The following is a 16,883-nucleotide window of genomic DNA, read 5'->3' on the forward strand; positions in this document are numbered from 1 at the left end:
TGGGAAAGAAATATAACTGTCTGGTGCATGTGTGGATTAGGATCTGATGGGCAGAATTAGCAATTTGCCCTAAACTGCCACCAGGCTGATATCCTATGGCATCCCTGCACAGAGACTAGATATAGCCAAGTCAATACAGATGATTAAAGTCAATTCTGGTGAAGCAGAAGTTGACCTTCCCTCCTTAATGAATAAAAGAGACTTAGAGAGAGGCTCAGATAAGAAACTGCTCAAAATAAAGAGCCTCATTTTTCTATATGCCACATAATATGCCATAATATAAATGTTTATTTTTCTTTCTGACTTATACTTCACTCTGTACGACAGCCTCTAGGTCTATCCATGACTCTGTAAATTACACAGTTGACCTGCCTCTTGAGAAACCTATATGCAGGTCAGGAAGCAACGGTTAGAACTGGACATGGAACAACAGACTGGTTCCAAATAGGAAAAGGAGTACGTCAAGGCTGTATATTGTCACCCTGCTTATTTAAGAGTACATCATGAAAAATGCTGGGCTGGAAGAAGCACAAACTGAAATCAAGATTGCCAGGAGAAATATCAATAACCTCAGATATGCAGATGAGTCCACCCTTATGGCAGAAAGTGAAGAGGAACTAAAAAGCCTCTTGATGAAAGTGAAAGAGGAGAGTGAAAAAGTTGGCTTGAAGCTCAACATTCAGAAAACGAAGATCATGACATCTGGTCCCATCACTTCATGGGAAATAGATGGGGAAACAGTGGAAACAGTGTCAGACTTTATTTTTTTGGACTCCAAAATCACTGCAGATGGTGACTGCAGCCATGAAATTCAAAGACGCTTACTCCTTGGAAGGAAAGTTATGACCAACCTAGACAGCATATTCAAAATCAGAGACATTACTTTGCCAACAAAGGTCTGTCTAGTCAAGGCTATGGTTTTTCCTGTGGTCGTGTATGGATGAGAGAGTTGGACTGTGAAGAAAGCTGAGTGTCAAAGAATTGATGCTTTTGAACTGTGGTGTTGGAGAAGACTCTTGAGGGTCCCTTGGACTGCAAGAAGATCCAACCAGTCCATTCTAAAGGAGATCAGCCCTGGGTTTTCATTGGAAGGACTGATGCTAAAGCTGAAACTCCAGTACTTTGGCCACCTCATGCGAAGAGTTGACTCATTGGAAAAGACTCTGATGCTGGGAGGGATCGGGGGCAGGAGGAGAAGGGGACAACAGAGGATGAGATGGCTGGATGGCATCTGACTCGATGGACATGAGTTTGAGTGAACTCCGGGAGATGCTGATGGACAGGGATGCCTGGAGTGCTGTGATTCATGGGGTCACAAAGAGTTGGACACGACTGAGTGACTGATCTGATTCCTTTTTGTGGCTGAGTAATATTCCACTGTGTGTGTGTGTGTGTGTGTGTGTGTGTGTGTGTGTGTGTGTGTGCATACACACACCACATACTGCATCTTCTTTAACCATTGTTCTGCTGATGGACATTTAAGTTGCTTCTATGTCCTGGCTATTGTAAATAATGCTGCAATGAACATTGGGGTGTTTGCATTCTTTTTTAATTATGGTTTTCTCTAAGTATATTCCTAATAGTGGGATTGCTAGGTCATATGGTAGTTTTAGGTTTAGTTTGCCTAGGAAGCCTGCATACTGTGCTCCATAGTGGCTGTATCAATCTACATTCCCACCAATAGTGTAAGAGGGTTACCTTTGATCCACACCCTTTCCAGCATCTATTGTTTGGTGAGGGCCATTCTGACTGGTGTGAGGGAGATTGGGATTGACATGTATACACTCATGTATAAAATAGATAACTAATGAGAATCTACTATATAGGACAGGAAACTCTACTCACAGCTTTGTGGTGACCTAAATGGTAATGAAAGCCAAAAAAAAAAAAGAGGGGATATTTGTATGCGCATGGCTGATTCACTTTGCTGTTCAGCAGATAGTGACATAGTAGTGTAAAGCAACTATATTCATAAAACAAAATATGAAGAGCTAAAAAGAAAGCAACTGGGTCTCCCGGAGACAGCACAAAGGTGAGGACAAGGTGTCTTGGCCTCGTCCCTTGAGGAAATCACTGAATTCCTCTGAGCATGGCCAGAGAAAGGCCAGAGTGAGGGACTACAAGGTGAAGCAGGTGAAGGAGCCTGGCTTCTCTGATTCAACACAGGCACCATTTGAAAATGAACAATTAAGTCATCTTTTATCACCAGCAACAATTTAAAGCAGTTAAGTCTTGAAAGTTTCATGGTCAAGGATCACCCCAAACAACCCAATCTTCTAAAAATAGATTACTGGACCCACTCAGGAGAATGATAAAATCAAAACCAAATGTTTAGATTGCCAGAAAATAAAAACATAACTCCATTAATTTAAGTATCTTTAAAATTTTTGGTGTTCAACACTTATCACATAAAACAAAAGAAGAATTCTAAGCAAAATCTCAAAGACTTTATTTCTATCATAGCAATTTTCTACTAACTGTATGAGGTTCTGGTTCTTATTTTAGGTCTTTTACATTTTTATTTTCTCTAATATACCTTCGAGGAGATGTTAAAATTTCTTCTAAGATTCCATACTGTGTCGATATGCCATTAGGAAACCACATGCAGATTTGTAAACTATAAACCTACTTTGAGATAATTTGACAATATTTTCAGAGAAAATTATTAATAAATTCTTTAAAAAAATACCTTAGTTGATTCTGATTCTGCAACCAGGGTATTGATTTGCTTTTATCCTTCTCGGTGGCTCTTTTTTTTTTTTTTTTTTTTAATTAAACCTAAATGTATTCTTTCCAAAACACTCCCTCAAGCTGTGAAACATTTTAAAGATCACATTCTAAATTTAAACAAATTTAAATAAGAGAGAAAGTTTAATATCATATGCAGAATATTTGTGACAAGCTCTAAATGGTTGCTTGGTTGTTCCTCAGATTATTTTTCCCTGTCATATTTGCATAATTTGTGTCTCATGGGAAAAAAGATAACATGACAAATTTGATTTTATTTTTGTCCTGAATTAAGGGAAAATTGATATGAATACTGTCTACCAGTTATATGCTTATTTTCACATTAATCAAGACTATCATAAAAAATGGACCCAAATCATAGTGAGAAGTTCAAATGGTTCAACACTTATTGTGGATTGCTGGTAACTTCCAGTGACTGGCACACCCATTTTACAGGTTTAGTAAAATCTCATAGACAGTAATCCCTGAACTGCTAATTTTGTTCTAAGAAGTAGTTGAGAATATAAGCAGACTTTGAATATCATATTAGCTTAAGTATGACAGCATATAAGCTCAACATTCAGAAAACTAAGATCATGGCATCTGGTCCCATCACTTCATGGGAAATAGATGGGGAAACAGTGGAAACAGTGGCAGACTTTATTTTGGGGGGCTCCAAAATCACTGCAGATGGTGGTGCAGCCATGAAATTAAAAGATGCTTACTCCTTGGAAGGAAAGTTATGACCAACCTAGATTGCATATTATAGAGCAGAGACATTACTTTGCTAACAAAGGCCTGTCTAGTCAACACTATGGTTTTTTCAGTAGTCATGTCTGGATGTGAGAGTTGGATGGTGAAGAAGGCTGAGCACTCAAGAATTGATGCTTTTGAACTGTGGTTTTGGAGAAGACTCTTGAGAGTCCATTGGTTTGCAAGAATATCCAACCAGTCCCTCCTAAGGAGATCAGTCCTGGGTTTTCATTGGAAGGAGTGATGTTGAAATTGAAACTCCAATACTTTGGGCACCTCATGCTAAATGTTGACTCATTGGAAAAGACCCTAATGCTGAGAAGGATTGGAGGCAGGAGGAGAAGGGGATGACAGGATGAGATGGCTGGATGGCATCACCGACTCAATGGACATAGGTTTGGGTAGACTCAGGGTGTTGGCTCTGAACAGTGAGGCCTGGCATGCTGTGATTCATGGGGTCACAAAGAGTCGGACACAACGGAGTGACTGAACTGAACTGAACTGAACTGATGAAAGTGAAAGAGGAGAGTGAAAAAGCTGGCTTAAAACTCACACCATTCAGAAAACTAAGATCATGGCATCTAGTCCCATGGTTTCATGGCAAATAGATCGACAAACAATGGAAACAGTGAGAGACTTTATTTTTGGGGGTTTCAAAATCTCTGCAGATGGTGACTGCAGCCATGAAACTAAAAGACGCTTGCTCCTTGGAAAGAACGTTATGACCAATCTAGACAGCATATTAAAAAGCAGTGACACTACTTTGTCGACAAAGTCCATCTAGTCAAATCTATGGTTTTTCTAGTAGTCATGCATGGATGTGAGAGTTGGACTATAAAGGAAACTGAGTGCCAAAGAACTGATGTTTTTGAACTGTGGTATTCAAGAAGACTCAGGAGTCCCTTAGACTGCAAGGAGATACAACCAGTCCATCCTAAAGGAAATCAGTCCTGAATATTCATCAGAAGGACTGAAGTTGATGTTCCAATACTTTGACCACCTGATGTGAAGAACTGCTTCATTGGAAAAGACCCTGATGCTGGGAAAAATTGAAGGCAGGAGGAGAAGGGGATGACAGAGGATTAGATGGTTGGATGGCATCACCGATTCCATGGTCATGGGTTTGAACAAGCTCTGGGAGTTGGTGATGTACATGGATGCCTGAGGTGCTGTAGTCCATGAGGTCAAGAGTGACTGAACTGACACTGATACTGAGAGAGAGTCGAGGCAGTATTATTTTCTGAACTTTTAATCACCTTCTTTATAATATTTATTCTCTGCTAGTCTATGCCTTTTGCATAACCTTTGGTTCCCTGATTGTTTGATTCCATCTTTCCTAGTAACTCCCTCTAAGACTCCAGATAAGGGATATGGTCCTGATTTCAAGTTTGGTTTCTAGATAGGATTCATCCAAGTGCCACTTGTCCAGCATAAGTATTATTATATCCAAGCTGTTTACAGAACTAACTATTCTGAAGCACTTATTGGTTCACTCTTTACCTGAGATTTTAGATTTTATGTGTTCTCAAGAGAATTCTCTAAAAAGCACAAGATATATCTTTAATAAAGGCATCAGTTTTGAGGAAAGAATTTACCACTCAAACTTGTTTGATTTAATCTCACCTTAATTAACCAGAGGTGAAATAAAAGGAAACAATTCAGAGTAAAGCAGGGAACCTCTAGGAGCTTACATGTTTTTCTGAATCCTGCTTAGAGGTTAAGGATGAGAACAACACTTTTTTTTTTTTTTTTTTTTTTAACCATGAAATAAAACCACTTCTACTTTAAGAAATTAATCTAGTTGCCTGGGTTTGTACATGTGTGATCCCTTATGGATCATAGCCTAATTCATTATCATTCCTGTCAGACCATTCTTCTGGAGCAAAACCCATCTCAATCTAAACATATTGCCTTGAACTAACTATATCAGCCATGTCTATTGAATAGCATGACTGATGATCAGCAGTTGGAAAGTTCATCATGGTATTGATGCACCATAGTTTGTGCCTAGCTACAGGGAAGATTTCAGATTCCAAACTCACTGTTACTGGGCATATCTTGCAATACTCAGGGACAAGTGTCAAGGCTATTTGTTTTGGATAAAAGTCCCTTTTAGTTTTGGAGTTCTGTCTTTGCTCATTAATATATGTTAGTACTTAATGGAACAAGCACTATTCTAGGTGCTGGGGTTTAGCAGAGAGTAAAACAGACTGCGTCTGTACCATCGTGACGTTTGTAGTCTGGTGGGAGGGAGGCAGACAGAACGGGAGCTGGTGAAGCATGCAACAAAGACAAGTAGAGTGGAAAAGGAAGGAGTGCTGGGGGAACTATCTTCTGCAGGGAAATCAGATATGACATTTAATTTTTGATAATGAGATTTACAGTTGAAGAACAGATATTTCTAAGAGCTCCTAATGAAATTAATCTATCAATAGTCTTAGTGATAGAAAAATCATAGTCCTTTCAGTAAACATTTTCTCTTTCCTTTCTATGACATGTTCTTACTCAGTCTTTGATACTGAAATCCACCATGTTTTTTTTTTAAGCTGAGTCCCTCATGGTGCTACAACATAAAATATGCCCTTATATGTGATAGGTGAAGAGCCTTAAAACTGGAAAACTGCTTTTGAATGTCTTCTATCTGTGTTGATTTCAGTTAATAGAAGATACAAACTTGCCTGGGCTTAGCATTGGGAGAGTATACCAAATATTTTAATGTAATTATTTTAGAGGAAGAAATCTTCTAATTGACGATAGTGTCTTGAAATCCCCTCACTGTGTATCTTATGAACACATTTTTGCCTTGGTTATTTATTTCCAAAACTTCTTTGTATATGATTTTGACATATCAGGACTTATATAGGTTATATACTAACCCTGGCTTCCCAAGTGGCTCAGTGGTAAAGAATCCACCTGCCAATGCAGGAGAGGCAGAAACACGGGTTCAATCCTAGGTCAGGAAAATCACCTGGAGGAAGAAATGGCAACCTACTCCAATATTTTTACCTGGAAAATCTCATGGACAGAGGAGCCTAATAGGTTACAGTCCATAGGGTCTCAAAGAATCAGACACAACTGAGGGACTGAGCACACCACACACACATCCTAACCCTATATCTTTCACTCTTGATTCTATAGTATCCCTTATCTTGAATAATCATTTGACACCCAGAATGAATGAAAATGTTAATTCTAATTTTTATCATGGATAACTAACACAGGCTGCTGCTGACTTCCCCTTCTCTGAATGTAATACTGGAGAGACTATATTAATGTGAGTGAATTTGAAGGATTTTGAAACAACATAAAACTGAAATGTGGAGGCCAAACATTTTTGATTGCAGTGTCAGATAGAAATGATAAGAGCTGGATTCCTAAGAACAGCAAGAGGCAAGGGGTTAATGCTTTGCTTTTGTTCTTTTCCTCATTTCCCAGGGTGAGCCCAATGATAGCCTAGGTTTTGCAGGTTCAGTTCAGTTCAGTCGCTCAGTCCTGTCCAACTCTTTGCCACCCCATGAATTGCAGCACACCAGGCCTCCCTGTCCACCACCAACTCCCGGAGTTCACCCAAACTCATGTCCATCAAGTCGGTGGTGAAATCCAAACATCTCATCCTCTGTCATCCTCTTCTCCTCCTGCTGCCAATCCTTCCCAGCATGAGGGTTTTTTTCCAATGAGTCAACTCTTCGCATGAGGTGGCCAAAGTATTGGAATTTCAGCTTTAGCATCAGTACTTCCAATGAACACTCAGGGCTGATCTCCATTAGAATGGACTGGTTGGATCTCCTTGCTGTCCAAGGGACTCTCAAGAGTCTTCTCCAAAACAACAGTTCAAAAGCATCAATTCTTCAGCGCTCAGCTTTCTTCACAGTCCAACTTTCACATCCATACATGAACAATGGAAAAACCATAGCCTTGACTAGATGAACTTTTGTTGGCAAAGTAATGTCTCTGTTTTTGAATATGCTATCTAGGTTGGTCATAACTTTCCTTCCAAGGAGTAAGCGTCTTTTAATTTCAAGGCTGCAATCACTGTCTATGATCACTGCAATCACTGCAATCATCTGCAGTGATTTTGGAGCCCAGAAAAATAAAATCTGACACTATTTCCACTGTTTCCCCATCTATTTCCCATGAAGTGATAGGACCAGATGCCATGATCTTAGTTTTCTGAATGTTGAGCTTTAAGCCAACTTTTTCACTTTCCTTTTTCACTTTCATCAAGAGGCTTTTTAGTTCCTCTTCACTTTCTGCCATAACAGTGGTGTCATCTGCATATCTGAGATTGTTGATATTTCTCCCAGCAATCTTGATTCCAGCTTGTGTTTCTTCCAGCCCAGCGTTTCTCATGATGTACTCTGCATATAAGTTAAATAAGCAGGGTGAAAACATGCAGTCTTGACGTACCCCTTTTCCAATTTGGAACCAGTCTGCTATTCCATATCCAGTTCTAACTGTTGCTTCCTGACCTGCATATAGGTTTCTCAAGAGGCAGGTCAGGTGGTCTGGTATTCCCATCTCTTGAAGAAGTTTCCACAGTTTATTGTGATCCACACAGTCAAAGGCTTTGGCATAGTCAATAAAGCAGAAATAGATGCTTTTCTGGAACTCTCTTGCTTTTTCTATGATCCAGCAGATGTTGGCAATTTGATCTCTGGTTCCTCTGACTTTTTGAAAACCAGCTTGAACATCTGGAAGACAATTCACATATTGCTGAAGCCTGGCTTGGAGAATTTTGAGCATTACTTTACTAGCGTGTGAGATGAGTGCAATTGTGCAGTAGTTTGAGCATTCTTTGGCATTGCCTTTCTTTGGAATTGTGATGAAAACTGATTATTTCCAGTCCCGTGGCCACTGCAGAGTTTTCCAAATTTGCTGGCGTATTGAGTGCAGCACTTTCACAGCATCATCTTCCAGGATTTGAAAGAGCTCAACTGGAATTCCATCACCTCCACTAGCTTTGTTCGTAGTGATGCTTTCTAAGGCCCACTTGACTTCACATTCCAGGATGTCTGCCTCTAGGTCAGTGATCACACCATTGTGATCATCTGGGTCGTGAAGATTTTTTTTTTTGTATAGTTCTGTGTATTCTTGCTGCCTCTTCTTAATGCCTTCTGCTTTTGTTAGGTCCATACCATTTCTGTCCTTTATCAAGACCATCTTTGCATGAAATGTTCCCTTGGTATCTTTAATTTTCTTGAAGAGATCTCTAGTCTTTCCCATTCTGTTGTTTTCCTCTATATCTTTGCATTGATTGCTGAGGAAGGCTTTCTTAGCTCTCCTTGCTATTCTTTGGAACTCTGCAATCAGATGCTTATATCTTTCCTTTTCTCCTTTGCTTTTCACTTCTCTTCTTTTTACAGCTATTTTTAAGGCCTCCCCAGACAGCCATTTTGCTTTTTTGCATTTCTTTTCCATGGGGATGGTCTTGATCCCTGTCTTGTGTACAATGACAGGAACCACCGTCCATAGTTCATCAGGCACTCTATCTATCAGATCTAGGCCCTTAAATCTATTTCTCACTTCCACTGTATAATCATAAGGAATTTGATTTAGGTAAACATTAGCAATACAGTATCTGGCAGAGGGGGGTTAAGTGTTCCCTTCTTCTCTCTACTTAACTCCAAAGTTTACCTAAAATCCAGAAAGACAATTTAAAAAAAAAGTTTGATGTTCAGGACAGTGACCTGAGAGAATGTCACACAGAGAAAAAGATGGACATGGAGGGATGGTAGCCATAGTTAATACCAGAGACTCTGCCATGAGGCTTAAGTTTCCTTAATAATTTTTAAATGTGATGAAGCAAAATTAATGGATATTTAAAAATAAGAATTTTAAATAAGCATATTTTCAAACATATAAATATGCCTTTGAAATGTTTGGATAGTGGAAATACAAAATAGAAATAGGAATGTATTAAAATAATCAACCTGAAATATTACATGCCAGAATTTGAAATAAAGAAGCCAACAGTTGGTTCAACACAACACTGAATTAGGAAGTAAAATATTAAACTGATAATTCTTTCAGAGGGCATTAGAAGGAGATGACCAAATATAAAATATAAAATACATAAAAAATTAAAAGGTCAAAATATGAGAGTAGACAAATATAAAAAAGAAAAACACTTAGAAGGGAGGGAATATTAAAGAAAATACTTACTTAAAATTTCCCCAAATAAGGAAATAATTGTTCAGTCTCTGATTCATGTCCAACTATTTGCAACCCTATGAATTGTAACATGCCAGGCTTTCCTCTTCTTCAATATCTCCCAGAGATTACTCAAACTCATGTCCATTGAGTCAGTGGTGCCATCTAACCATCTCATCCTCTGTTGCTCTCTTCTCCTCCTGCCCTCAATCTTTCCCAGCATCAGGGTCTTTTCCAATGAGTCAGCTCTTCACATCAGTGGCCAAAGTATTAGAACTTCAGCTTCAGTCCTTCCAATGAATATTCAGGACTGATTTCCTTTAGAATTGACTGATTTGATCACCTTTCAGTCCAAGGGACTCTCAAGAGTCTTTTCTAACACCACAGTGCCAAAGCATTAATTCTTCCATGCTCAGCCTTCTTTATGGTTCAATGCTCACATCTGTGCATGACTACTGGAAAAACCACAGGCTTGATGATACAGACCTTTGTCATCAAAGTGACGTCTCTGCTTTTTAATATGCTGTCTAGATTGGTCATAGCTTTTCTTCCAAGGAGCAAGCATCTTTTAATTTCATGGCTGCAGTCACCATCCCCAGTGATTTTGGAGTCCAAAAAATAAAAGCCCAAAATTTTGTGAGTCATCCAGCCCAGCATATCACATGAAGTACTCTGCATATAAGTTAAATAAGTAAGGTGATAAATATACAGCCTTGATGTACTCCTTTCCTAGTTTTGAGCCAGTCTATTGTTCCATGCCCGGTTCTAGCCCAGTTTTATTTATTATCACTGTTTCTACTTTTTCCCCATCTATTTGCCATGAAGTGTTGGGACCAGATGCCATGATCTTAGTTTTCTGAATGTTGAATTTTTAAGCCAACTTTTTCACTCTCCTCTTTCTCTTGCATCAAGAGGTTTTTTAGTTCCTCTTCACTTTCTGCCATTAAAATGGTATCATCTGCATATCTGAGGCTGTTGATATTTCTCCCAGAAATCTTGATTCCAACTTGTGAGTCATGCAGCCCAGCATTTCACATGATGCACTCTGCATATAAGTTAAATAAGCAGGGTGACAAATAAATGGCCTTGATGTACTCCTTTCCCAATTTTGAACCAGTCTGTTGTTCCCTGCCCGGTTCTAGCTGTTGCTTCTAGACCTACATACAGGTTTCTTAGGAGGCAGGTAAGGTGCTCTGGTATTCCCCTCTTTTGAAGAAAATTCCATGGTTTGCTGTGATCCACACAGTCAAAGGCTTTAGTGTACTCAAAGAAGCAGAAGTTTTTTGGAATTCCCTTTCGTTTTTCTGGGATCCAGTGAATATTGTCAATTTGGTCTCTGCTTCCTCTGCCTTTTCAAAATCTAGTTTGAACATCTGGAAGTTCTCAGTTCACATACTGCTAACACCTATTTTGAAGTATTTTGAGTGTTACCTTGCTAGAATGTGAAATAAGTACAATTGTATGGTAATTTGAACATTCTTTGGTATTGCCTTCTTTAAGATTGAATTGAAAACTGACCTTTTCCAGTCCTGTGGCTGTTTCTGAGTTTTCCAAATTTGCTGGCATATCGAGTGCAGCACTTTAACAGCATTATCTTTTGAGATTTGAAATAGCTCAGCTAGAATTCCATGACCTTCTCTAGCTTTGTTCGCAGTAATGCTTCCTAAGGACCACTTGACTTCACACTCCAGGATGTCTGGCTCTAGGTGAGTGACCACACCATCATGGTTATCCGGGTCATTAAGATCTTTTTTGGTATAGTTCTTCTGTGTTTTCTTGCTCTTTTCTTAACCCCTTCTGCTTTTGTTAGGTCCTTGCCATTTCTGTCCTTTATTGTACCCATCTTTGCATGAAATATTCCATTGGTATCTCTAATTTCCTTGAAGAGATTTCTAGTCTTTTCCATTCTAAGGAAATGAATAGGGTATTAGAACATTTTAAACGAATCTCATGCACTAAACAAATCAAAGTATTCACACTTGAATTCAATCATTTCTAAACCACAGATCTCAAGAATTATAATTAAAGTCCCAAGAAAGACAGCACATTGACTTAGATTTTCCAACAGCATCACTGACTGAAAGAAGAAAACCGGAAAGTTTTTCAAAGATTTGAAACAAAAGAGAAATACAGGTGGTTTAACTAGTCATTCAGTTCAGTTCAGTCGCTCAGTCATGTCCGACTCTTGGCAGCGCCATGAATCACAGCACGCCAGGCCTCACTGTCCATCACAAACTCCCAGAGTTCACTCAAACTCATGTCCATCGAGTCAGTGATGCCATCCAGCCATCTCATCCTCTGTTGTCCCCTTCTCCTCCTGCCCCCAATCCCTCCCAGCATCAGAGTCTTTTCCAATGAGTCAACTCTTCACATGAGGTGGCCAAAGTACTGGAGTTTCAGCTTCAGCATCATTCCCTCCAAAGAAATCCCAGGGCTGATCTCCTTCAGAATGGACTGGTTGGATCTTCTTGCAGTCCAAGGGACTCTCAAGAGTCTTCTCCAACACCACAGTTCAAAAGCATCAATTCTTTGGTGCTCAGCTTTCTTCACAGTCCAACTCTCGCATCCATACATGACCGCTGGAAAAACCATAGCCTTGACTACAAGGACCTTTGTTGGCAAAGTAATGTCTCTGCTTTTCAATATGCTATCTAGGTTGGTCATAACTTTTCTTCCAAGGAGTAAGTGTCTTTTAATTTCATGGCTGCAATCACCATCTGCAGTGATTTTGGAGCCCAGAAAAATAAAGTCTGGTACTGTTTCCACTGTTTCACCATCTATTTCCCATGAAGTGATGGGACCGGATGCCATGATCTTCGTTTTCTGAATGTTGAGCTTTAAGCCAACTTTTTCACTCTCCACTTTCACTTTCATCAGGAGATTTTTTAGTTCCTCTTCACTTTCTGCCATAACAGTGGTGTCATCTGCATATCTGAGATTGTTGATGTTTCTCCAGGCAATCTTGATTCCAGCTTATGCTTCTTCCAGCCTAACGTTTCTCATGATGTACTCTGCATATAAGTTAAATAAGCAGGTGACAATATACAGCCTTGACACTCCTTTTCCTATTTGGAACCAGTCTGTTGTTCCATGTCCAGTTCTAACTGTTGCTTCCTGACCTGCATATAGGTTTCTCAAGAGGCAGATCAGGTGGTCTGGTATTCCCATCTCTTGAAGAAGTTTCCACAGTTTATTGTGATCCACACAGTCAAAGGCTTTGGCGTAGTCAATAAAGCAGAAATAGATGTTTTTCTGGAACTCTCTTGCTTTTTCCATGATCCAGCGGATGTTGGCAATTTGATCTCTGGTTCCTCTGCCCTTTCTAAAACCAGCTTGAACATCTGGAAGTTCATGGTTCTCGTATTGCTGAAGCCTGGCTTGGAGAATTTTGAGCATTACTTTACTAGCGTGTGAGATGAGTGCAATTGTGCAGTAGTTTGAGCACTCTTTGGCATTGCCTTTCTTTGGGATTGTGATGAAAACTGACCTTTTCCAGTCCCATGGCCACTGCTGAGTTTTCCAAATTTGCTGGCATATTGAGTACAGCACTTTCACAGCATCATCTTTCAGGATTTGGAATAGCTCAACTGGAATTCCATCACCTCCACTAGCTTTGTTCATAGTGATGCTTTCTAATGCCCACTTAACTTCACATTCCAGGATGTCTGGCTCTAGGTGAGTGATGATACCATTGTGATTATCTTGGTTATGAAGATCTTTTTTGTACAGTTATTCTGTGTATTCTTGCCACCTCTTCTTAATATATTCTGCTTCTGTTAGGTCCATACCATTTCTGTCCTTTATCGAGCCCATCTTTGCATGAAATGTTCCCTTGGTATCCCTAATTTTCTTGAAGAGATCTCTAGTCTTTCCCATTCTGTTGTTTTCCTCTATTTTTTTGCATTGATCACTGAGAAAGGCTTTCTTATCTCTTATTGCTATTCTTTACAAGGAGACAAATTTTACTCTTCCACCTATGAAATAACCATTTATCTTCCTCATATTTGCTTTCCAAGGCACATAGATGGTAGAAACCAAGAATAAAAACTCTAGGATGATGTTTATATTTATGCATTGTGATAGAACGATAGGAATTTGGGTCAGAAGACTAGAGGGAAGTGGTAGTTTGTTGTGATTCTTGTGGTCTGGTAGATAAATCAAATAAAAATAAGTATAAAAACTGACATAAGAAAAATAATTATAAATACATGCCTTAAATAGCTACACATAACTATTGATACAATAAAAATTAATAGGTGTACTTCCAGTTAAACATGGTGGAGTGATGAAATGTTTGTCTTCTACTCTCTCCTAAAAGTATACTTGCTTGTGTATTCTCAGTCCCTCATTTTTATCTGACTCTTTGCAATCTCATGGACTGTAGCTTTCCAGGCTCATCTGTCCATGGAATTTTCCAGGAAAGAAAACTGGATTGGATTGCTATTTCCTTCTCCAAAAATACACATTAAAATAAACTTAAACTAATAACAGTGGGCAAAAAGAGAACTGGAAGGAAGACAACATTGGATGAGAGGTGTCAACATAATTATGGAGGGTGAAAATGAATCACAAAGTGGTCACTTATTGAAAGCTGAGGATGCTGAAATGTAAGTGTGGCGAAGGGGAAGACAACAAGAAGATGATTATTTGCTTCCCCCACACACAATAATCAGGATTCTAGGGCCTGGATACTTCCAGGGAGTTGGTGTTCAAAAGAATGGACTAAAAAGCTAAAAGGATTTGTGAAAAATCATAGATAGCTCCCTCCATTGCAATGGTCAAACAACTACAATTCTCTCACCATGAAAAGGCAAAGAAAACTGGAAAGGAGATTCTATACTCAAAGACTCTAGGCATAGCAAAGGACAATGGAAGGGGCATGTCACTGAAAACAGAGGAATTATAATCAACGTCTACATTCATGGTAAATAACTGTGGACTCACTTCTTGTACTCGTCTTCCAGAAGCTGTTAACAGGACTTTAGCCTTTATTGGATGGAGTAGCCTGGTGGGCTACAGTCCATGGGGTCGCTAAGATTCGGACATGACTGAGCAACTTCATTTTCACTTTTCACTTTTCACTTTCATGCATTGGAGAAGGAAATGACAACCCACTCCAGTGTTATTGCCTTGAGAATCCCAGGGACGGGGGAGCCTGGTGGGCTCCCGTCTATGGGGTTGCACAGAGTCGTATACAACTGAAGTGACTTAGCAGCAGCAGTAGCAGCAGCAGCCTTTATTGAAGAGAGAAGACTCCTTTGTGGAGAAATTACATAGTATAAAGTATTTAGCTAATGGAATTAGTTGTTTCCCAAAGGAATGGGCAAAGCATTTTGTCTTATCATAATATAGTGATGTGCCCCCAACTAAAACCTCCAAGTTAGCAAACCATACTATTCACTCAAGATTTTCACTCAAATATAAATGAATAGCCATGGACCTGAAGATATCCCAGACAGCATCTTATGTCAAAGAAAAATGAATAAAACCAGCTAAAATTTTTAAAATATTAAAACTTGCAAAAATACAATATCCCTAGAGATAGAAGATAATATGTATTTATACAGTAAAAATTATATAGAAAGGAACACTCAGAAAATGAGGAAATGTTCTTGGAAGTACAATATGAGAGCAGAAGAAAAAAAGTGGAAAAAGTATGGAATATCCAAAGAGTAGGCTTAAAAATGCAAAGAGATAAAAAAATGTTGTGAAAAATAAGAATTTAGAGAATCGATCTAGGTAAGTTTGTATCTGGGAAATTATCCAGAAACAATATGAAGAAAGAAAATGGATAGAAGATAATAATTGAATATATACTAAAGGCTGTCACTTCCAACAGTACGTAGGATTAAATGTTCTACAAGTATTTGTGCTATGAAACAATTTAAGATACTGGGTGATATGTGAATCATATCTCAAGCTGTTATAATTTTATAATGTTTGAAAACATTTTTTTTAAGAAATACAAAGCTGAATCAAGAAAGTAAGCAAACTCCCATCCAGGCAAGAATAGTCCAGGAGCATGAATCCAGTTTAGTCTGTGTGTTGAGTTCATAGATGCCCTAAAGGCACTTGCCTCAGGAACTTGCGTTTTAATGGTTGCAGTGAGGAAAAGAAGTAAGACCTAGTGTCTGTGCAAGGTAGAGAATCACCATAATAGCCCTACACAGAGATTAATGAAGGCCTACAGTCTCAGTGTCAGAGAAACTAAAAATAATCCATTCTCTAAAGGCAATTGTTTGACACATTTGCCAGAGCTCTGGCACTTGTTTGTAGAATGAAAAGCCACCCCAGAGAATTCATAACTGTAAGTTACCCTCATGCAAGACTACTTTAAATTCCCACCACACAGGTGGTATCAAAAACATCCAACCTTGGAAATTAATTTGATGAGACCCCAAGTTAGGAGCACCTTGAACAATCACAGATATTCTCTAGAGGATTGCACCTTCACAGCAAGGCTCATAGAATTCATTCAGATAAATCAGTGCACATGTGCTCACAATTAAAAAAAAATCACAAAATGTTGGGGAGTAAAACAGCAGTTTACCTTCCTTTTCCCCAGAGATAATCACTTTTAAGCCTTCAGTCTTTTCTTCTGTTATTTAACTTCCATATTTACGAAGGATATAAATAAGCAACATATTTATTCTGCAGTTTATTTTTTGTAGATGAGATTCTATTATCTTATTACTATGTAAGAAGAGCATTTTAGTTTTTTGTCCGCCTCCCTGCCCATGAGTATTTGTTCACACACCTATAACAAATGAACATTCACTAGTCCCAGTCACATAATACACTATAAGAATTTTTAAATCATTTTTAGAGTTCTTGAGTTTGATTATTTTGAAAGAAAAAGCAGTTTACATTTGAGCCACAGAGACTATATTTGTAATCAAAGTATAGCTTTTTTCCCCTACCAAAGTAAAGTTTTATCTCATATTTTCATTAGCTCTTTTTTATGCCCCATGAATCTATCATTAACTTACTCCCATGGGTACAAAACTCCTTCAGTGCTGAAGTACCTCAGGTCATAAAGCCACCTGCATTTCTAGAGAAATCTTCCCTTAGCGCCCTCAGTTCCCCTGTCTGCTTCACTTGCTTTCTAGCTCCGCTGCCCACTTACAAGCCTGGTTTTTATTTCAGCGATATGCTGAGCATCTTCTTTGCCACCTGCCTGAGTAAGATTCCGTGATCCTTGGTCCCCCTGCATTTCTGTCATTACTTTTTAATTTATTCATTTATTTTTGGTT

The sequence above is a fragment of the Bos indicus genome, chromosome 14 (genome assembly GCF_029378745.1).
Source record: "Bos indicus isolate NIAB-ARS_2022 breed Sahiwal x Tharparkar chromosome 14, NIAB-ARS_B.indTharparkar_mat_pri_1.0, whole genome shotgun sequence".
In the NCBI taxonomy this organism is placed as follows: Eukaryota; Metazoa; Chordata; class Mammalia; order Artiodactyla; family Bovidae; genus Bos; species Bos indicus.